Below are 23426 nucleotides of genomic sequence, written 5' to 3' on the forward strand. Positions count from 1 at the left end.
CACCTTGATTCCCCGTCTCTGGTGATAAGAATGTTTCTTTCCTCCTGGCACAGGATTGGTACCTTTCCCAAGGGAGTTTTATTTCCTGCCTTCAAGAAGGAAAACGAAGGTCAGAGTGCCCTTTTTACATCTGTTATTCTACAAGTGCCTTTAATTTAAAGTACTCAATATGCCAAAGCGGCTTATTCTGGGGTGGCATATTCGGGTATCCTACGTGGCCTTCACATACTTGGGGTACAACCCAAGTCAAAGGCAACACAATAGTAAGAACTGCCTTGTGAGATAAGAAGTCTTATTCTATCTACTTCACCGATGAGGAAACAGGTGCAGAGAAGCTGACTTGCTCAAAGGCACGCAGAACCACGACTTGAACTCCCTTTGACTTTAGAGCAGTTCTCTACACTTCTGAACAACTGCCTCTCTCAGAAGAGGCACGAAAGTTGTTAGAAGATATGCTCCCCACCACCCATAAAACCTCCAGGGCAATGCAGAAAGGGTGACTTTGGGAAAGGAATAGGGTATCCGAAGCCATTCGGAACCGTCTCCATGAACCCCTTCTCCACAAAGGCAGCTGATATGATTCCCATGGGATCTAAGACTCCCACCCCCAAAGATGCACAGATAACATTGGTTCCAAAGCTGCCAAGGCTACAGAAGAGGAGGGAGACCCAGAAGGAAAGAGCAGAGGCTGCGCCTGGGACTCAGCTCACCTCTAGCCTAAAGACGGAGGGAAAGGGGCGCCTGGGTGGCTCAGTCGGTTAAGCGTCCGACTTCGACTCAGGTCATGAACTCACCGCTTGTGAGTCTGAGCCCTGCGTCGGGCTCTGTGCTGACAGCTCAGAGCCTGGAGTCTGCTTCAGATTCTGTCTCTGTGTCTCTGCCCCTCCCCAGCTCATTCTCTCTCTCTCTCTCTCTCTCTCAAATATAAATAAACATTAAAAATTAAAATTAAAAAGATGAAGGCAAAGACCCGAATAATCATTGTAATACATGTATTTCATTATGGACTTTTCTCAAGCCATATTTTTATCTGTTTACAAAAGTAATACATATTCATTATAATAAGCTTGGAAAACATATAAACAAAAAGAAGAAAACAAGTCACTTATAATACCACTACAAAACACCACCTTTAAGAATCTGGTGCATTAATTTGTTTTGCTTTATGTAAATGCATACATTAATGGCCAAAAAGAAAAAAAGAAAAAAAGACATAGTCCTGTTCTTGCTATATTATAACCTGCTTTTCAGGTCATATTTCACCCACCTTTTCCCAAAGCGCGAGTCCCACAATAGCTGATTTAATGGTTGCAGACCCATACCCTCTTTGTGCAGGTACTAGAACTTCCTTAAGGTCTCAAATTCTGCGATGTCAAGGCGGTGTCTAGCTTTTTACTACTACAATGCTCTTTGTCCAAACAGATTTAACCCAATCATGATTATCTCCCTAGAATAAATTTCTAGAACAAGATACGAATTGCGGCCTCAGTCATTGAATGCAAACAGCGCTGTTAATGCACTTTAACAATCAAAATGCAACTAGATTAGAGCAAGGACAGGCTTATTCTGTCCTTTCCTACAGGGCCTGCTTTCCTTCCAAACACGTCCCCTTCTCCTTCCACCTTCCTGTTATGTTATTAAGAGAACAGCCCTAACTCTACCATTGGTTTATCCGGGAAACAATGGTGCCCACTCCCCAGATAGCCCTGGATACAGTTGAGGTAATCCTTCGGCCAGATTTTATCTAATTTTGTAAATTCGTATCCTTTTAAAGACAGGATTGCTTTCTGAGTTGCTGACTCAAGGGAACATTCCTTTGAAGGTAAAAGATCTATTAACATATAAAAGAACAGTACACCTGGGCAAATCACCCATCAACTCAGATAATCTGTCTTCCTGAAAAACTACTTAACACTATATAAAAGTTCACTGCTAAAATCCCAATGGGTTTGACCTATTTGGGTTCCTTCAGTGATGAGAAAGGCTCATTGATCGTGAAAACCTAAAAAGCCTGGGATCTTAATAAGGAAAGATGGGAAGCCACTGACAAAGGAAGTTGTGATTGGAGTTCGGGATCAATTCAGTTCCAGTCTGTTTGAGAAAAGCGAATTAATGGCAGAAAACTATGATTAATTTCAGAATAAACAATATAATGACTCGAGTGCGTTATTAGTGACTAGAGAGAGGAAAGCACACTTAGTAGAAGATGACTTATTCAGGCATATAATTCTCTCCTAAGCTCAGTAAAGTTAAGTGTGGCAAAAATGCCAGAAACAGCTTTGCAATTGGAATATGCAATTTAAAATAAGTAAAGATTACTCCCAGGTAGTTTATTGCTTTAACTACATCGAGGCATGTCCCTGTAGCAGACAGTATAATGACTCCCATTTCATTTTTGGTTTGTGCCAAATATCTTCAGTTAGTTTTGCTTTATTGGCTTCATGCAATTTATTGCAGCACTAGAATACGATTGTAATGCAACTAGTATTTCAGTTTTATCTTCCACTGGTAATTTTTCTTCTTTATGGTGACTATACTGTCTGCATTAATACAAGCCATAGAAATTATACAGTGCGCAAACTTGTTTTCAGCAGGTCCCTTTCTCGTGAAGAGCAGAACCCTAAGAGCCAACTCCCATAACATGGTGATAACCAAGTATTTGCCAGAGGAGAAGCAACATGTATAACAGCATTTCCAACTCCATAAAGTGATTTATTCGACCAAGAATTACTAGAAAGCCTAATTTTCCCATGGATTCAAAAAGAGGCAAAAGTTTTTTAAGATCTTCTAAGTACTCTTTTTCTTTGAGAGAGAGAGAGAGAGAGAGAGAGCGCCCACGCATGAGAGGGCCAGAGGGAGAGAGATACTCCTAAGCAGGCTCCCTGCTCAGTGAAGAACCCAACGCCGGGCTTGACCCGGGGCTCGATCCCAAGACCCGGGGATCAAGACCCAAGCCGAAATCAAGAGTCAGACACTCAACCAGCTGAGCCGCCGAGGAACTCCTAAGTATTCTTAAATGCAAACCCAGTGCCAAAGGTGGTAACATTTGGGGAAGACGAGAACCCATAAGATATTCTTCAAAACTACGTTTATTTAGCCTGCTCTAGATTTATTGATTTGCCAAACTTCGCACCACTGTAATCTGCTAGGGAATCATTTAACTATTTCCAATTTGCTGGAAGTTGGCTAAGAAATGTGCCAAGTAGGATTTTACCTAGAATTAGACCAGATCAGTAATATCCATCATCACATTAAGGGCGGTTTTCAATGAAAGGAAGAAAGAGGACTGGGTTTTCCAGTACTGAAAGCGCCTTATTCTAAGTGTGTTTGCAGAGCTGTATAAGAAAGAAACCAAATTTGGGGCGCCTGGGTGGCTCAGTCAGTTAAAATGTCCGACTTCAGCTCAGCTCATGATCTCACCTCCCGTGAGTTCAAGCCCCGCATCCGGCTCTGTGCTGACAGCTCAGAGCCTGGAGCCTGCTTCAAATTCTTGGGTCTCCCTCTCTCTGCCCTTTCTCACACTCTGTCTCTCCTTCAAAAATAAATAAACATTAAAAAAAATTTTTTTTTAAAGAAAGAAAGAAACTAAATTAAATCACATTAGTCTTTTAGGCCCTGCTGAAAACATCTCTCTCAACCATTTTCTTTCATCCTGCCTAAATTTTGCTGTAAGTAATCTATCCCATGGACTAAGTTATATATCTTTAAGAGTACCCTGTTAAAATCCAGATTTCCCAGCATAGCACACTATTACCAGTCATTACTTCTTAATAAAATGAGTTTATCAAATTAATATACAAACACAGCAGAGCCACAATGGAATAGCATATGGGATGGTCATATCTTGATGGAGGAGGGAAAGTCCAAAACATGAGTTCTGCACACAGTAATCTCAGGTAGCACAGTGTAGTCGGGGTCCAACAGTAGCCGGGAAACAGCCCAGAGTAGTGGGTTTCAGTGGGCAGGAGTGCTGGGAAATCACAGAAGGGCACAGGAAGGGAAAATACAAATGAATTTCAGTAAAAAATAATAATTCCAAGTGTTGGTAAGTATGTGGAGAAACTGATATTCACAGCAACGTTATTCACAATAGCTAAAAAGTAGAAGCAACCCAAATATTCATCAATACTAATGAATGGGTGAAGAAAATGTGGTATATCCCCCCTAGAAGGGAACACTGTTCAGCAAGAAAAAGGAATGAAGCACTGATACATGCTACAATAGAGCTGAGACTTGCAGACATGCTAAGTAAAAGAAGCCAGTCACAAAAGATCGCATTTTGTATGATTCCACCTGTATGAAATGTTCAGAATACGCAAACCTATAGACACAGAAAATAGATTAATAGTTGCCTAGAGCTGGCGGATAGGGGTGGTGAAGAGTAACTACTTATGGGCATGGAGTTTCTTTTGGGGGGGATGAAAGTATTTTACAATTAGATTATGATGATGGTTGCACAACCTTGTGAGTATTGTACTTGAATTTTGTACTTTAATAAATTAAATGGTATGTACATTATATCTCAATAAAGCTATTTAAACTATTAATTGTACCTAGACTTGACCCAGACTCCTCATTCAGTCTTATTACCCATACTTCTATTTTTTTTTTTACTGTTTATTCTTTTTTTTTTTTTTTGAGAGACAGTGCAAGTGGGGGAGGGGCAAAGAGAGAGGGAGACAGGATCTGAAGCGGGCTGCAAGCTGCCAGTGCCATGTAGGACTCCAACTCAAGGAACAATGAGATCACGGCCTGAGCCAAAGTCAGATGCTTAGCCGAATGAGCCACCCAGGTGCCCCTATTACCTATACTGCTAATTAACTTCTAACCAACTTATTCTGAAACAGCATAAAAATGGAACCTAAAACTTAAAATGTCAAGGCTGTAAACCCAAAAACCAAGTAGAACTGGATTTGAATCCGAGTTCCACGACCTCTTGGACCCCTGAAGTAGACAGTTTGCCTAGACCATCACCGTTGATTCTTGCCCTGACTGGGCATCAAGTACCAGCCTCCCAACCTATTTACCATCTCATCTTGCTGTGAGTAAACACATATGTCTTCAAAATAAGTTCCATATTTTAAGTTTTCATAAATAAAATTCTGGGATCCAAAGGATAAAAAAAAAATCACCAGGGGCAGATTAAGCATCTTTCTGAATGTCATCCAACACATCTAAGCCACCAGAAGGATGGTGATCTGGTCTCTTAATTTGAATGTTTGGGAAAAAAAAAAACACCTAAAAACTTGACAAAATTAGGGAGCTGACATCACAATTGGAACACAGAGGAAGCGACCTCAAAATCCAAATTCAAAGCCTCTCATTTGCCAAAAATTCATTTTTAATGAAATTTAGATTTAGCCTTAATAGATTTGGTGGCACAGGTACCCATAACATAACTTCTGTAAGACGCTGTAGAAAACGAAGTAACTCCTGATAACTGAGTTAGTATTTTGGAGCTTCCAGTCTGAAAATCACCCCTCCATGTTTCATAGAATCCTGAATTCTCTGTAGCTGAGTATAGGAATCTCCTCCACCCTGGCCTGCTTCCCTTCCAAAAACTCCGCATTCTCCTTCTACCTACCTGTTATGTTATCAAGAGAACAGCCCTAACTCTACCATTGGTTTATCCAGGAAACAATGGTGTCCACTCCCCCAGATAGCCCTGGATATAACTGAGGTAATCTCTTGGCCAGATTTTATCTAATTTTGTACATTTGTATCCTTTTAAAGACAGGATTGCTTTCTGGTTTCTGGGTTGCACCTTCAAGACAAAGTGTAGACATTTACCCCAATCCTTACTGACAGTTCTACACAAAATGACTCTAGGTTATAGATCCCTTGGACCAAACACAAAGTAGAGTCTACCCCATCTTCAGAAAGAGCTTCTGTCACCCATCTAAGATTACAAACTCATTAACTTGAAGGATTTATTCTCAGAATTCTATATTGTCTTTCTTCTCAGTAAGCCTCTGAAGAAAGCATCACGCATGAAGAGCAAAAAGGTTTTAGGTACAACTTATCCACAAGAACAATTTTATACTCTGCTTCTTGTATATGATAAATCTTCTTGAGAAGTTAGTTATGAACAATGTAAGACTTCATAACACACTTATTAGTCTATCATCAGCCTTTGATTCTCTGGACAGGGACTGTCTTTTCACTAAACTTGATGATCTTGGCAAACATCCCAGATGATTAACATTGCCCAAAACCCGTATCATAATACTATTGCCAGAATCAGAATGGCTACACATGATCTTAGGTCAGACAAAATTCCATTTTTAAACAGGATAAAATAGGGCTTTCTATATCCTATTTCATTTTAATTCGTACATATTAGACAAGTTGATTCTATTTCAGATGCATAGGATGCCCGCCTTCCTACCATAGTTAATAGGAAGATGAATGAGTTACATGAACATGGGCCGGGGGGCAGGGGGGGCGGGTAGCAACTTTACAACATGAAAAGACTTAAGACCCAACTCAAACTGTTGGCTAATTACTGTGAAAAAGAACAGTTCAAATTCAGCTATGCCAAAAAAAATTTTTTTTTATTTGGGCAAGAATCCATCGATGTTCAAATGGACAACACTACAGAGCTTCATCCATCATATTATTGCATGCTATAATCTAAGGATCTGATTTTTAGCTAATTCATCCTGGTGGGCCTATGTGTTTCCAAAGAGGCTTCACCTGGGTCCCCCTGCAGGTCACTCCATGTCCAGGTTACCAACTAGAACCATGACTTTGCAATATTCCTTGCCACAATGTTCCCTTCCTTGTTCCGTGGTGTGGAATTATAGGGCCTTTAATGAGAATGTCTCCAGGCTTCCAAGTATATTTCTAGCTTCTTTTTAAGGACGATGTTTTTTGTCTACAGACTCCCCTGTGGCTTACCACCATGCAAACCTGAGATAACCCCTGCTTCAGGACAAAAACACAGGCTTCAACAACCACTTTTCTGAATAGAAAGTCATCTTTGTTAATTGGGATCTAAGTTACATATCTACTGCTTTCCTCGATAGTAGTACAATAGACCCATTCAGCTTCATGCACTGAAGCTGACTCTACATGATCAATTAGAAAAGGAGAGATTGATTGGTTGGTTGGTTGGTTGGTTGGTTAGTTGGTTGGTTGGTTAGTTGTCTACTAATTATTTTATGGGTATTGGATAGCTCATGGATTCACCATGAAATGGAGAACCAGATTTCAGGTTCAGTGTCCAGAAACAATTCCCAAATCACACCTCAGAACTGAGTTGATGAGGAAACCATTGACACTGGCCCTGATATCTGGACACTTTCATTGGCTTCTGTCCCTCTTTATCATCAGGAACACCAATTTGCCACCACTGCTGCTGCCTCCTGTACTCAGAAAACTCCAGATCCCTGCTTTCTTGTAATTTTAGGGCCACAGGTAAAGTCTGACATGGATACAACCAACTGGCAGGCTCTGAGGCCCATGCCTGGGCCTTAGTTTCAAGGGACACTAAAAAACCAAATATAGACTATTTTTAGGGTCTATGCAGGATAGTTTGGGCTCCAAACCAAGACTCAAAACAGGAAGCATTCCCTAAGCCAAGAATGGGATTCCGTTGCTGCCTGACCATGATGAATGACAAATATCTACTACAACTATCATTTGGAACCATACTTCCAAAAGTGTCATTGTAAAACAACTAGTATTTAAGAATGAGAGTTTATGCAAAGAGCAAATTAGCTGTTCTTTTAGGTCAACAATATCAGTGGTTCCAAAATCTAACTATCCATGAGAATGATTAGGGTGACCTTTGTTCAGGTTTCATACATGGAGATTCTAAGTTAGTAGTCAGAGTCTGGGCCTTGGAATTTATATTTTTAACAAATTCCTCTGATAATTCAAATACAGTATTTAATGATTTGGAATCCACTTGTTGTAACCTGTCCTTATACTCTCAGCCCCGAGAAAACAAACACGGACCTGCATTAGTTTTGCTCCTAAAGTCCATGAAGTCACCACATAAAAAGTCCATCCTCGTATTCTATAGTTACTATGGAAGACACCAAAATTAATAGGTAATGAGTAACTTAAGTGTGGTTTATCTCTATGATGAACTCTCATAAGGAAATTTAAAGTGTTCGTTACGAAGAGTATGTGATGGCATGAGGAAATACCCATTATACAGCATCAAAAGAAAAAAGCATAATAGTCAATGTTAAGTTGTGTGCATGGGTGTGTGTGTGTGTGTGTGTGTTTGTATGCAATGTGCTCTCAACCATGTAAAATAAATGTACGCATAAGTGGCAAAAGCGAGATTAAATGTGTGCACTACACACCCCCCTTTTCCACCCACTAATGGAAAAGAGGCCAGAAAAGCTAGGAGGATTTAAACACAGAAGCTAAGTCTGTCAACATAATAAAGATCTGGGAGAAAGAAGGAAGTAAAGAGAAAAGGCTTCAGTTACAAAAGAGAGAAAATGTCTTTTGAGAAGTGGCTGCGACTTATCAAACTGCTCCAATCAGGACTTTTTTTCAGGGAATCCTGGAACATAGGTTTTGTCTTCCCTACTAAGTATAGAAGAGAAAGCATGTTGACCAGGGACAGGGTGTCTCAACCTCAGCACTACTGACATTTTAGGCTGAATAATTCTTTGTTGTCAAAGGGGAGCTGACAGGGAAGGTGTCCTGTGTATTTCTAGCTTCTTCATACTACATACTACATACGATTAGCATCTGCCCCTCCTCCCCATTTCTGACAACCAAAAATGTCTCCTGACATTGCCAAATGTCCCCTAGGGGGCAAAATTGCCCCTGGTTGAGAACCACTGCCATGGAAGTAGCTAAGTCCCAACCTGGGCAAACTGAGGAGCAAACCCTCCTGAGAACACAGCCAACTTGGAGCAAGCAGAACTGAGAAAAGGAGGAGGGAATAATAGTGTCGGTCCCTTTGTTGGTGCCCGGAAAAAGCCTCCCCTGAAGCCAGACTTAACTGGAGTCTTTCCAGGAGCTTATAAATACCCCCGACCCTGCTTGGTTTTTGTGTTTGCAAAAAATCACCCTCTCTAATGCCCTTTAAGTTTTTGAAGAGAACCAAGCTTAGTGGAGAAATTGGAAAAAAGAGAATCAGAATGTCTAAAAACACCCTTGGCTGATCGGAAGGATGAATCATCTACCCAGGGTTTCAGGTGGTAAAATGGTCACCTGAGAGAAATCAAAATCCCAAGCTGGCACCATTTGCAGGAGTGGAGTCCAAGTTCACAAGCACTGACAGGGTGCGGGAACTGCATAGTGAGAATGTAATATATATATATGATATATATCTCATATATATCATATATATATGTGTCATATATATATCATATATATCTCATATATATGTATCATATATATATGATATATATATGTATCATATATATACATATATATCATATGTATATCATATATATCTCATATATATGTATCATATATATGAGATATATATGATATACATATGATATATCTATCAGCCTAGAACAATGAAATTTGAAAGGCATATGTGGAATCATCTGGTTACAGCACTTCTGAAACCCAAGGTCATGAGTAACCCAAAGAAACTCCATTCCCATTCAAGACGGGCTCTTATTTAACAATTCTTTCATGAGTTGGGGCACCTGGGTCATTTAGTCAGTTAAAGATCTGACTCTTGATCTTACCTCAGGTCTTGATATCAGGGTCAAGGGTTCAAGCCCAGTGTTGGGCTTCACACTGGGCATGAATCCTACTTTAAAAATTTTTTTTCTTTTTTTTTAATGTTTATTTCTTTATTTTGACAGAGAGTGAGAGTACAGAAACAGAGGAGGAGCAGAGAGAGAGGGAGAGAGAATCCCAAGCAGGCTCTGCACTGCCAGTGCATGAGATGCATGAGACCATGACCTGAGCCAAAATCAAGAGTCAGACCCTCAACCGACTGAGCCACCCAGGAGCCCTCAAAAAGAAAAAAACTCTTTAATGGGCTGAGATCCCATGTTGATAGGTAAAGTATTTCAAAGTAAGTTGTGCATTAGCCTTCCACGCAGAAATTGCAAAGGAGGTAGGTTTTGGGTTTGTTTGTTTGTTGTTTTTTTTTTTTTTGAGAGAGAGAGAGAATGAGTACACAAGTGGGGAAGAGCCAGAGGGAGAGGGAGAGAGAGAATCTTAAGCAGGCTCCAGCCCAGTGTGGAACCCGACTTGGGGCTTGAACTCATGACCTGAGTCAAAATTGAGAGTCAGATGCTTAACAGACTGAGCTAGCTACCCGGGTTCCCCTTGAAGGAGGTAGGCTAGAACTAGTTAAATGACTCTTAAATTCCTCACCCACATCATGGAGAGGACTTGGGGATTGGTGGATTTCTTTGGAGAGAGTTGGTGTGCCAAGACCCACTTTGCGCAATGAGGAGAGAGAGAGAGAGAGAGGAGGGAATGGCAGACACGTGGGCTAGTATCTGATTCCCACCTGTGCAAGAAGCAGTTTGGTAGGCTGTGGACAGACAAGCCATAGGAAAGACAGATGCTTCAGGTTCAGCCTGTTCCCCAGATTGTGTTGGGGTAAAAGATGCACGTGTATTTCCCATGGACTGAATGTGGGCCATGTAGAAGAGAGAGTTGACATAAGGTTCACAGAGAGTTGACATAAGGCCTTCACATAAATAGACCTGAGCAGAGAGAAACTGAAGGTACCACTGGACCCGAGGAGGTGTGAAAAGTACATGAGACAGCTGAAGGCATGTGCATCACCCAGATGAAGAGAACAGATGGGAAAGGAAGTCTCAGAAGAATCCATAAACACACCCAAGGGAAACAAGTCAACTTTAAACACTCAGATAGCACAGAACCATCTAATCACACTACCATTTGGTTAGGAATGTTCACCTCTCTTCATCTTTCCTCCAGTCCCAGGGGATCAGAAACCATTTTCACTAAGCCAGCACAAAAGAATTCGGGAAAGAAAGAGAGGAAGGAAGGAAGGAAGGAAGGAAGGAAGGAAGGAAGGAAGGAAGGGAGGGGAAGAAAGAAAAGAAAGAAAGAAAGAAAGAAAGAAAGAAAGAAAGAAAGAAAGAAAAAGAGAGAAAGAAAAAGGCAAGGCAAGAAGGAAAGGGAGAAAGCGAGGGAGAGAGAAAGGACTCAACCATACCCCCTTTCCAAAATAACCTGCTACAAGAGAGCATCAAAGTCTTGGCCTTTTAATGAAAATTTAAATATGAAGTATTACATGGGACTGGACATAAACTATGCTTTCAATGTAAAGTGACTGTAGAACTTTCTAGTTCCTACAAGAATATAAAAGGCATGGGGCCTGAACAAATTTACAGCTGAGGGCAGTTGAAAAACTAGTCTGACCGACAAAATTTTAAAAGATGGCAGAAATAAAAGTAAAATTGGGATACCTGGCTGGCTAAGTCAGTGGAGCATGTGACACTGGATCTTGGGGTTGCAAGTTCAAGTTCCATGTTGGGTGTAGCGATTACTTTAAAATAAAATCTTAAAAAAAAAAGGAAAATTGGTTTCTGATGACGTACTTCTCCAAAGTACTAGTGTATTTTACGAATCATATGAGGAAACTAAGCCCCATGAGAGAGAGAGACAAGAAAGGCAACAAATTGCAGAATGTACTTTCTTAAGAAATTTAGATAATGAATCAATCTCTAAAAACACATCCTTAAAATAACTGTTTTAATTTTTAAATATAAAGGAATAGAATTTATTAGACAAGACTGAATATTATTTAAAAAGAACAGGAACAGGGGTGCCTGGCTGGCTCAGTCAATAGAGCATGCAACTCTTGATCTCAGGGTTGTGATTTTGAGCCCCATATTGAGGGTAGAGTTTACTTTAAAAAAGAAAAAAAGAACAGGAACACTTGAAAAAAACCTAGCTAAGTAGAAGTTTGAAAATGAAAAATATAGTCCACTAAATAAAAGTAATTAATTGGAGGGTAGTTTGAAGAGCAGACTAGACACTGGGGAAAAGAAATTCAGTGAACTGGAAGATAAGTCTTAGGAAATCATCCAGAGCTTCTTTGAGCAAAGATGCTTGTGTCCCATCACCAGTGGGTTTTCTCAGGATCTATTCCTTCACAGGTTCCCCCCGCCTTCTTACCAGTTCATATCAGCCAGACCCTGTACCTGGGAGGAGAAGGATGCTGTTTCCTCCCAAAGGAGTGACTATATTTCCTCACTTGGGCTACTCTATGACCTGATTGTAACTCATGGTCAGAAAGAAATGAGAGGCAAGACCTTAAGGAAGGAAGACAAGAATCAACTTATGAGATTTTGTAGCTTTTCAGGCAGGAGAAGTCTCCTTTCCCCTGCAAGGGAAAGAGTCTGCTTTTCCAGCCCAGAGTTATAGGAGAATCTGGAGAACCCAAGATTCTCAGGCTTGTCTATCCAATTGTCCTAAGGCCAGAACTCATAGCCCTCTCCTCTCCCGGCCCTGCCTTTGGCATAGACTTGGTGGGGTTGTGTTTTCACTGTCCTGTGTAGTCTGCTGTCCCTACAATCGGTGCCTGAGCCTGGATTTCGGCACTGTCTTCCCTGCAGCTGCAGGAGATGAATCTCTTTAAAAACTGCCTTGGGGGCTTTCCGACATTCACAGTGTGCCTGAGTTGACAGTTAACTGAATCGAGCCTGCATTTTCTATTTTCAGGGCTTCTGTATCAGTCAGAGTTTGATCCGAAAAATAGAACCACTAGACATGATCTAGAATATGGGATTTATTACAGGGCTTCAACCTCATGCAGTTGTGTGAGCTGGTGACATAGTCTCTGCACGGCTGTTGCCTCTGCATCCAGTGCTAAGACTAAAAAGCAGGCTGGGCAAACAGTCCAGCCCAGGAGACAGAGAAGCTGAAGGAGGAGATCTGGTGACAGCTGGAAGAGCTGTGGGCTAGCAGTTGCTTCATACCCATGAGAGGAGCCAGCAGAACAGCGACGATATTTGTGAGCTGCAACAGTGCCTGGTATCCCATTGTGGTCTGAATGTCTGTGCTGATGTCCTCCCGCCCCTTCACATGTTGAAATCCTAATAATCAACGTCATGGTATTAGGAGGTGGGCCTGTGAGAGGTGCTAAGTTCATGAGGGTGCAGCCCTCTTGAATGGGATTAGGTCTCTCATAAAAAAAAAAAAAAGTGAGTGGAAATCCACAGAGCTCCCTAGCCTTTTGCACCAGGTGAAGATACAATGAGAAGTCTCTGACCTGGAAGAGGGCCCTCAGTAGACCATGACACCATCTTCTTGGACTCCTGGCCTTCAGAACTGTGAGAGATAAATTTCTGTTATTTATAAGCTACCCAGGCTGTGCTATTTTGTTACAGCAGCCCAAGTGGACCAAGACACCTTCTGATTTTCAAACAAATATGGCTGCTTTCAAATCCCACCTGGGTCTTGTAGACCAAATTAACCAGACTATGTAGAAAAGGGGATTCTGGGAAATGTAGTCCCAGCTTAGCTCAGGTGACACAGAACATATCCATCCCAGCTCCTAAAGCAGTTAACAAAAGTCAACCAACACTGAACTCCTTACAATTACCGTTGTCCCCATATGACTCAAATGTTACTACTGCTGTATTAATAATGTTTTGCCCTCCACTTGCCCCTCAGGCCTGTCGTCTCGATGAAAGTCTAGTAACTGGTACTCCTAGAAGTCAGGAGTCATCGTGCCACTTACCCCATTGCCCTGACCATAGAGTGATTCCAGTTCCAGAATTCATTCTGAAGCTCTGGTTTCTAGACCATTTTGGCCTGGGTTTCCCCTGGAAAGCGGACCATTAGACAGGGGACTTGTGTGGAGGTGGCTGATTTGGAACGCAATCCCAGGGATAGAGGTGGTGGGCAAAATAGAAGGAAAGGAAAGATAAGGGTGAAAACTTGAGTTACTCACCACTGTGGGAAACTGGGGCTTGACCCAGTGGGGCTTGACCCACCGCTGTGGGAAACTGGGGCTTTCAGAGAAGCCATTCAAGATGTGCCTCAGAAGTGACCACAGGAAAGATGCACAAAGAGATTATTTATGGAGAAGGGGAGTATTTATCCACCATCTCCCAACCCACATTGGACAAAGTTTGCACCCTGGGGTGTTATCTCTGTCTTATTTTGGGGACACAAGTGCATGAGTGCCAAGGGGGTTCTGTAGGCATCCATTACCATGGCCCCACTGCTGAACCAGGAACATCAGGTTTCACCTGCACAGAGCTGGTGGCTGTGGCAACGGCCAAAGTGGAAGGTGAGGAGTGAAATGGAGCAAAAGTGGTGTCCAAGACTAAGAGGAAGAGGAGAAGGAAAAGAAGATATAGGAAGGAAACAGAAATACGGGAAGCTCCGGTCCTTCGGGTAATGCCTAATCAGGTGAAAAGCAGAGGTGCCACAAGCAGAGGGTCAGTTCAACAAGCAGTCCCCACGGACCCTCAGGCCATCCTAGAAGCAGGTTGATGACACATGGGAAACCAGTCCTGGTCTCCAAACGTCTCCCCAGGATAACTAACCCCCTTGCTCTCCTCAATTAGGCTAAACTCATCCACAGCCAAACCCCAGAGGAAAGTAACCCACATAAATGAAGGGTCATAATGATAAGGAAAAACATCAGATGTCAACGTGGCCCAGTTATACCCAGTTTATCGACTAAAGACCAACAGAGAGAAATAAAGAGAGAAAGAGACTACTTCTGCTAGGAAGCAAGGGGTAGGGGGCTGGTTCCATAGAATGGCTCAGAAGAATAAAAGATCTAAATGCCCTCACCAGTGAATCATGCCAAGAGCACTTCGTCATGGCTTGAACTCTTCCCTGACAGATTCCCACTTCCGACTTTGTCTCTGAAGAACAACGTGGGTGAAAAGGAGGGGGGCTAAGAATGGGTTTTTTTGAGAAGGCTGACCTAACACAGCCCGCACATAGAAAGAGATTCCCTTTTCTCCTGCAGCCACCTTACAAACACTTCCAGAGAGGGCAACAGTTCCTACAAGAAGCGTAATCCTTATCAACACGGCAAAGGGGCTATCAAAGCAGCAAAGATCACATGGCTGTTAAGATAAGGGTTTGGCAGTTCCAGGGTGGGCTTATCAAGGTTTAGCAGTAAGCGAGTTTTGTTGCTTCGACTGCATTTAAAAAGTTCATTGATTTGTAGCTAATACCAAGTTGTCATAGTTTCATGAGTAACAGCTTGTGGTTTGCCGAATCAAAGCCTTTTCCTGAATCCATAATAGCAGATTCACTGAGGTGGCCTGAACAACTGCAGAGAGGGGAGAAGCCCAGAAAGACACCCAGGTAGAGGGAAGGAGTGGATTTGGTCAGACTGTAAGTGGTCTATAAAAGAGGAAAAATAAAACTCTCCTTCCCAAAGCAGCAGAAATCCAGCCTTTTAAAAATTCAAATTGACTTGTAGAGAGACTATTGTTTTGAAAAAAATTATAGATTATGTGTATACACACATGTAAGAAATGGGCTCTAAGGGGGGTAAAGCCAAATTGAAGATTCTTAAAAAGCTTATCAACGGAGTTACTCACCATTAGGACAGCTTTTCCACATTGTGAGCTTGGCACAACTGAGTATTTTTCTACAACCAGAATCTTGGAAGAGTGACGTGTCCTTTTCTTTTTTCCTTGGGGGAAGATAGATGCACACAGGCAGGCACACACACACAGACCCATTCGATGAGCCCTGACCCCACTAAAGTGTATTCTGATGATGTCTAAGTACTATATTAGACTTTCATAGCATTTTCTCAGCCTACTCCATTGAAACTTCTAAAACCCATGTTGGGCTGACAGAGCTGTTACTTTTATCCCCTTTCGGAGGAGGAAAGGATTGAGTCTTAGAGGGAGTCAGAACATGCAGTCCGACTCTCCCAGTGGTGCCCAGGGCAGACATGACTAATTGATCGAGGAACTCTCTCCCAGGAAGCTCAAACTAAGCCTCAGAATCCTCTCCACAGCAGACCTCCAGAGCCCCTATCAATTGCTAGATGACATGAAAGATAAAACCGATTTGCCTTCCTGGACCCAAGTGACCTGCCCAAGGTCATAGGACTGCTTCATGGTACAGCCAAGACACAGGTCTCTCCTTTCAGTGCTTCCTTAATGAACAGTAGAACACTTTCTCCCCCATGAGGTGGGCTTGCCCTGCCTACAGGCTATATGGCTACCGGGGCATTTATTTGCCTCCCTGCACACAACTGCCAAACTCCATTCATGCTCACTGTTTAGGAAGCTTAGGACATAACAGAGAGCTCCCATGAACTGTGAAACTATATACGTGGCCCACGTTCTATTTCTCTCAGATTCTGTTGCTCTAGATGATATACAGCCATCGGAATCTTTATTTATTTATTTTTTTTTAATTTTTTTTTTCAACGTTTATTTATTTTTGGGACAGAGAGAGACAGAGCATGAACAGGGGAGGGGCAGAGAGAGAGGGAGACACAGAATCGGAAACAGGCTCCAGGCTCTGAGCCATCAGCCCAGAGCCTGACGCGGGGCTCGAACTCCCGGACCGCGAGATCGTGACCTGGCTGAAGTCGGATGCTTAACCGACTGTGCCACCCAGGTGCCCCAACAGCCATCGGAATCTTTAAAGATCGGTGTTCTTTAATATTTATCAAGCCCAAATAAGCAAATAAGTAATAGAATTTCAGAGCATGATAAGTGCCAAGAAAAAGATGACGCAGGGTAAGGGGCTAAAGAATGGTGGAGGTGGGGTGATCAGTTAAGGTCTCTGGGAGGAGGTGACATTGGAGCAGAAACTGGAGTCAAGTGAGGGCCATGGCCCCTGAAGATCCGGAGAGAAGGTGTTCCACAGAACAGCAAGGGGAAAGCAACAAGCTGTGCGTGATTAAGAAATAGCATGGGGGGGGCGCCTGGGTGGCGCAGTCGGTTAAGCGTCCGACTTCAGCCAGGTCACGATCTCACGGTCCGTGAGTTCGAGCCCCGCGTCAGGCTCTGGGCTGATGGCTCGGAGCCTGGAGCCTGTTTCCGATTCTGTGTCTCCCTCTGTCTCTGCCCCTCCCCCGTTCATGCTCTGTCTCTCTCTGTCCTAAAAATAAAAAAAAAAAAAAAAAAAAAAAACGTTGAAAAAAAAAAGAAATAGCATGGGGAACAATACGGGATGTCACCGAAGCCACGGTAGAGACTTGCAATTTTATTCCAGGCATGATGAGAAGCCTCTGTGGGGTCTAAAGCAGGTGAGTAGCGAAGCGAATTCAGTTTTAAAAGATTACACGCCCAGGGCGCCTGGGTGGCTCAGTTGGTTGAGCATCCAACTCTTGATTTTGGCTTGGGTCATTATCTTTCAGTTCGTGAGATTGAGCCACACGACTGTGTGAGGCCTACTTGGGATTCTCTCTCTCCCTGTCTCTCTCTCTCTCTCTCTCTCTCTCTCTCTCCCTCCCCCACTCACGTGCCTGCTCTCTTTCTCTCTCTCAAAATAAGTAAATAAACTTTAAAAAATAAAATAAATGAAAGATTACATGACCAAATGTTTGTTTTCAAAGATCACTCTGGCAGCAGTGTGAACAATGTACTCAGTTGAAGGGTTCAAAACGGTCAAGAAACAAGCTGGGGTCACTCACCACAATACTCCAGGTGGAGTTGTCCAATCAGAAGTTAGAAAGACAAGTCTGACAGTCAGAAGAGAGTAGCCAATGGACAAAGGCTGATGTGGGCGTCAGCAGCTTTTGTAGGTTTGGGTCCTTCTAGAAGCAGATGTGAAGACCGGATCAGACGTGCATGAGATCTATATGGGGGGCAATTCCTGAAGAGGATAAAAAGGAGGAGGCAAAGAAGGCAGAGAGGGACTTCAGGCCATAAGGAGGTCTGGCACCTTTGCAGGAGTGGGGCAAGGAGGATTGGACAGAAGAGCCTCTGATGACGGTACAGTTCCAAGAAAGGTTTGGCCAGGGCCCCGGGGAGTCTTCATGCCAAAATCGCCATAGGACTGGCCCCGCCATGTTTAGCCATTTACTGAGAACAGCCTGTGGGAGGCAGCCTCAGCAGGGAAGCAGGAGTGCATCCAGAAGCACAGCAGCTGGGGCCATCAGTCAGCCATGCTCTGCCGGCAGCCAATTTTCACGGCCACCAGAGCAGTCAGGAGTATGGAAGGACCCATTCCCCCCGCCTTTTCAGGGACTTAGTTCCTATATCTCCATCCTGTCCATCTAGTCACAAGCATCCTTGAGGAAGTTGTATCGTAGGAAAACCTTCTCTTCGCGATCTCCAATCCTCCAAACAATGCTCTTTCTCATCCCCCCACACATCCAAGTTCCTACAAAGAGTTACCCTCCACAAAAGATGCCTCCACTTTCCCATCCCTCTTTAGTACTCTTTGCTCCACTCTTCTCTCTCTCCTGCTCTTTCCAAAGCCCCAAGCTTGTCTTGTGAAGGCCATTAGCGGACCTCCATCTTGTTAAGGCTGATCGTAGAGACTCTACAGTTCTCTTCTTCCCTGATCTCTTGGCAGCATTTGATGAGGTGGATTACTCACTCCTTCTTAAAATACTTTCTCTCCACTGGTTTCTGTGATGTCACATCTGCAGTATTTTCTTTCTCCTTCTCTTACTCCCTGCTGGTTCCATACACCTTCTAAACTTTCTCAGTCTCTTTTCCTTCTGCCTGGAAGAACCTATTGTCTTACTATATGTAATGGTGGGAAGTTACCTTGAAGTCTTTCATCTTCTCTCCTATGGGGCTTCAAATGAAAACTCTCTGCTCAGTTCTCCAGGTTTTAACTCCTCGGAAATCACAAATCTTTTCTTGCAAAGGAAAAGAGTTTGCTTTTCCTATTTTTTTTTTTTTTGGTAGTATATTTTCCAAATTTGTTTAGCTTTTTCAGCTCTCATTTATTTTTTTAATTGATATAATTAACATATGATATTATATTAGTTTCAGGTGTCCAATATAATGATTCGATGTATGTATATACTGTGAAATGATCACCACAGTAAGGTTAGTTAACATGTGTCAACACACAGAGTTATAATTTTTTTCTTGTGATGAGAACTTTTAAGATTGACCCGCTGAGCAACTTTCAAGTATACAATGCAGCATTGTTACCTATAGTTGCTTTGCTATACAATTCTAGGACTTATTTTTTTTTAATGTTTATTTATTTTTGAGAGACAGAAAGAGTGTTTGTGGGGGATGGGCAGAGAGCAAGGGAGACACAGAATCCAAAGCAGGCTCCAGGCTCTGACTGTCAGCACAGAGCCCAACGTGGGGCCTGAACTCACTAACTATGAGATCATGAGAAGTAATGCTCTTTCTCATCTGAAGTCACTGAGCTACCCAGTGCCCCTTTTCTAGGACTTATTTAATCTCATAAGTGGAAGTTTGTACTTTCGACCATCTTTACCTATTTTGCCCACCTCCAGCACCCCCTCCTCCCCACCTCTGGCAACCACCAATCTGTTCTCTAGGTCTGTGAGTATGTTGTTGTTTTGTTGTTGTTGCTGTTTTTAGGTTCCATGTATAAGTGAGATCACGCAGTATTTGTCTTTCTGCCTGACTTATTTCACTTAGCCTTATAAGTCTTTCTGACTTATTTCACTTAGCCTAACACCCTCAAGGTCCTTCCACGTTGTAACAAATGGCAGAATTTCCAACGGCTTTTTATTATTATTATCATTAATTATTCTGCTAGGTGATACATTTTAAAAGCAAGGCTAATCTTTACCACCTTTTTCTTAACTATGTCTGCCCTCCCCTGAACAATGGGATGCCTCACCTTGCATGAGTGGAGGGTGCTGGGGCAAACCAAATTTTTGAGAGTGAAATATCTCAGCACCAAACTGTCCATAAAGCCTGTCCACCTGTGTGTGTCTCAGAGGTATAATAAACTGTTACATACTTAAAACTTGTGACTCCCCGCCCCCACATATCCAAATCCATATCACCTCTAGTCTCCCTCAACCAGAAGAATGGCTCCTCCATTCATTCAGTTGCTCAAGTCAGAAATCTGGGAAACGGCTCTACCGACTCCTGCTGGAGATGGGGAACCAGATCTTGCGCATTCTTCTCTGTCCTTTCCCCAGTGTCTACTTCTCACCATCTCCACTCTACTGCCCAGCTCCTAGCCGTCAGTATCTCTTCTCTGGAGAGCTGCAATAACCTTCCAACTGGCCCCCCTGCTTCCACTCATGCTTCTTTCCAATCCCATCCCCACACAGCAGCCTGAGAGGTCTGACAAAGCCCATCAGGTCCTGCAGACAACTCACTCTGTATCTCTTCAGTGATTTCCCATTGTACTTGCCATAAAATACAAAATGCTTGACATGGCCTCCAAGGCTCCACATGTTCTGTGTTCTGCCTCCCTGTCTAGACTTACAGCAAGCCACTTTGCTCCTCAAGCTCCTAAACTGGCCTTTCACCGTCTCTGACTGTTCCACACACTTTCCTCCCTCTGAGCCTTCACACATGCGCATCTTTTCTCTCTCCTACACCCATTCCTTTGCCTTCTACTCAACTTTCTGCCTGAGATTAATCGAAGGGGCTTTTCCTGAACTTTCCAGTCCAAATCAAATCCCCAAGTTACTGTCGTGGCACCCATTTCTTTTCCCTCATGTCGGTGATTGTTATGTGTGATTATAAAGTCATGCATGAGAATTAACTGTTAAATGCTTCCCTTCCCATAGAATTAGGGGCAGGGACCTTGTCTGTTTTGCTCATCAGCTAGCACAGTCCCCAGCATGTAGTGGGGACTCACTATCTGCTGAAGGAATGAATGAACGGATTGTGTAGGATAAATAGACTAAGAAAGCAAAAAGGAAGAAGATAGAATCGTAGGGAAAAGGTTACATGTAAAAAGAGTGGGCAAAGGAAAAGGAGTCAGCAACAGAAACGGAAAGATCAGGAAAGAGGTAGAATCAGAAGAAAATGGGATTTGGGATCTCTAAGGAACTACCACTTGGAAGACAGGGCACAGAGTTTTCACTCTGTGCCCCAGACAGAAAATGCCCGTGTGGGCGAGGAGCTTCTGGAGTTAGCAGACCCTGCTGACATTAGTGTAAAATGTACAGGCACTGCTCGGCAACATGAAAACTCAACATATGCACACCTATCGTACCTGCGACTTGACTCCTCGGTGTTTGCCCAAAAGAAGTGTGTGCACATGTGCACCCGCAAAAAAACATAGACACGAATGCTTACTGCAACCCGATTCATTCCAGTTAAAAACTGGAAATGACCCAAATGCCCATCAACAGTAATATGAACAAATTGTGATACATTCATGCAATGGAATACTAGATAGCAATGAAAATGAATTAGTCCTGTGACTAATACAGGTGAGTTGGATACATCTCACGAACTTACTGTTGGACAAAGGGAGTCAGACAGCAAAGAGTAGATGCTGTGTGATTCTCTTTGCGTAAAGTTCTAAACAAGGCGAAACTAATCTAGCAGTGCTGGAAATCAGAATGGTGGTTACCTTCAGGGAGATCATGTAGTGACTGAGATGAAGCACGAATGGGGTTTTGGGAGACGGTATGTTCCGGGATATGATTACCAAGTGGGTTTAGTTTATGCCTATTCACTTGACTCACTCATGATTTGTGCACTCCCTGTTTGTTACACTTCGATAACAGTTTACTTCGGAAGACAACTTGGTAGTCTTCTACTTAAATTGCTTAGCAGCACTTAAAATAGATTATCACTGAATCATTTCAGGAAATGGAAGTGTTGGTGTGTATGCCTCTGAGTGTGTATGTATGTGTGGGTGTTGAACACTGAATATTCTTCAGGAATGCAGTCAGGTGAAAGGAAACATCAGATTTATTATGCTCTCTTAAATGACTTGGCTACGTGCCATAGTGTTTCCATAAAAGTTTCTCCACTCAGTGAGAGTCAATCTACTTGTATTGTTAGAAGGATCTTACGGAACCCCAACCTATACCACATCTATCAAATTCCATTTTACCCTCTCCTTTTATTCAGTAAATCATTCAATCACTGAGCATTTTCTCCGCACCAATCCCTGTGAGGCGCATCGGGGATTCAGAGAAAACTCTATACGTCTCCCTTCTTATCTCTATTTTTGGGACCTGAGGAATCCAGCAGGGATGCTTGCCAAGAGCATCCAAAGCCACAGGAACAGGATCCGGGGCGAGACTGTGTGAGGTTTTCACCTAGAATAGCTGGAAATCGTATAATCAAAGGAGCAAGGGAAGCCACAGTCCAGTGGAAAGGAGACTTGGTACAAGGAATCAGAGATGGCGGTCAAGTTGACCTCAGGAAACAGACGCTGAAGAGATCAGGCACAGGTCAGGAAGTAGATGGAAAGATGGCCCAAGAGATCAGTGGAGAATCTAGAGCCTTGGTGGGCGGGATCCACCCTGGGTGCTTGGATCAACAACGGTGCATTGTCTCTCCAAATTGAAAAACAATACGAAACTGACTAAAAGTCTGGCTGCTTTGTGTTATCACCACACCAGCGGTCCTAAAAAATGTTAATAAAGTACTCCTGCCTAAGAATGCTCAGTACAGAAGTGTTTGAAAGAAAACAAAATGTTTAGGGGCGCCTGGGTGGCTCAGTCGGTTGACCGTCTGACTTCGGCTCAGGTCATGATCTCACAGTCTGTGAGTTCGAGCCCCGCGTCAGGCTCTGTGCTGACAGCTCAGAGCCTGGAGCCTGCTTTGGATTCTGTGTCTCCCTGTCTCTCTGCCCCTTCCCTGCCCATGCTCTGTCTTTCTCTGTCTCAAAAATAAATAAAAACATTTAAAAATTAAAAAAAAAGAAAAGAAAACAAAGTATTTGTAAGATTATGTCTTAATTTTATTTTTGAATTGTTCTTGGCTACTATATAGAATATAATTGATGTTTTGTGTATTGATGTTATACCACGCAACTGGGAGCAGCCTAAATGTCCCTCACCTGGAAAACACACGAGCGGGTCTTAGTATATTCTTACTAACTGTATAGCCGCGAAAGCCAGATCAACCAGGACTCTCCATACGGCCTTGTGCAAGTCCAAAGCATAATTTTCAATTGCACTGTAACCTAATGCCACTTACACAAAGTTTCGAAACATGTAAAACCCTACATGGTGTACGGATCATTGTAAAAGCCCACAGAGTACATGGCATGACCAACATGGGAGGAGAGTAATGACCCCAGGAGCCGGGGGGGAGAGAGGAAGGCGATCAGTATGGGTGCACAGGACACCGGTGTTTTGTCATTTTTTTCAAGCCTAGAGGTGGAAACCGCACATTCATTATTTTTATTACCTGTTCTTTTCCCACGTGTCAGGAAGATCTCATAATACAAATGAAATTTTTGACCCGCACACAAAACAATACTCCTGCCTGCCAGGGAGGACTGTATCTGACTGACCCTTCATCCTCCAGTGCGGGCGAAAGAGTCAGAAGAAAAAAAAAGCTGACATATGTGAAGGTGTCAAGAGCCCATTGCTGTTGGTGGCCTGAGACGGGCAAAGAGCCAGGTGAAAAAAA

Source organism: Lynx rufus, unplaced genomic scaffold (genome assembly GCF_022079265.1).
Source record: "Lynx rufus isolate CCGP_SWC_20201006 ecotype Redwood Valley unplaced genomic scaffold, mLynRuf1.p SCAF_27, whole genome shotgun sequence".
Taxonomy (NCBI): domain Eukaryota; kingdom Metazoa; phylum Chordata; class Mammalia; order Carnivora; family Felidae; genus Lynx; species Lynx rufus.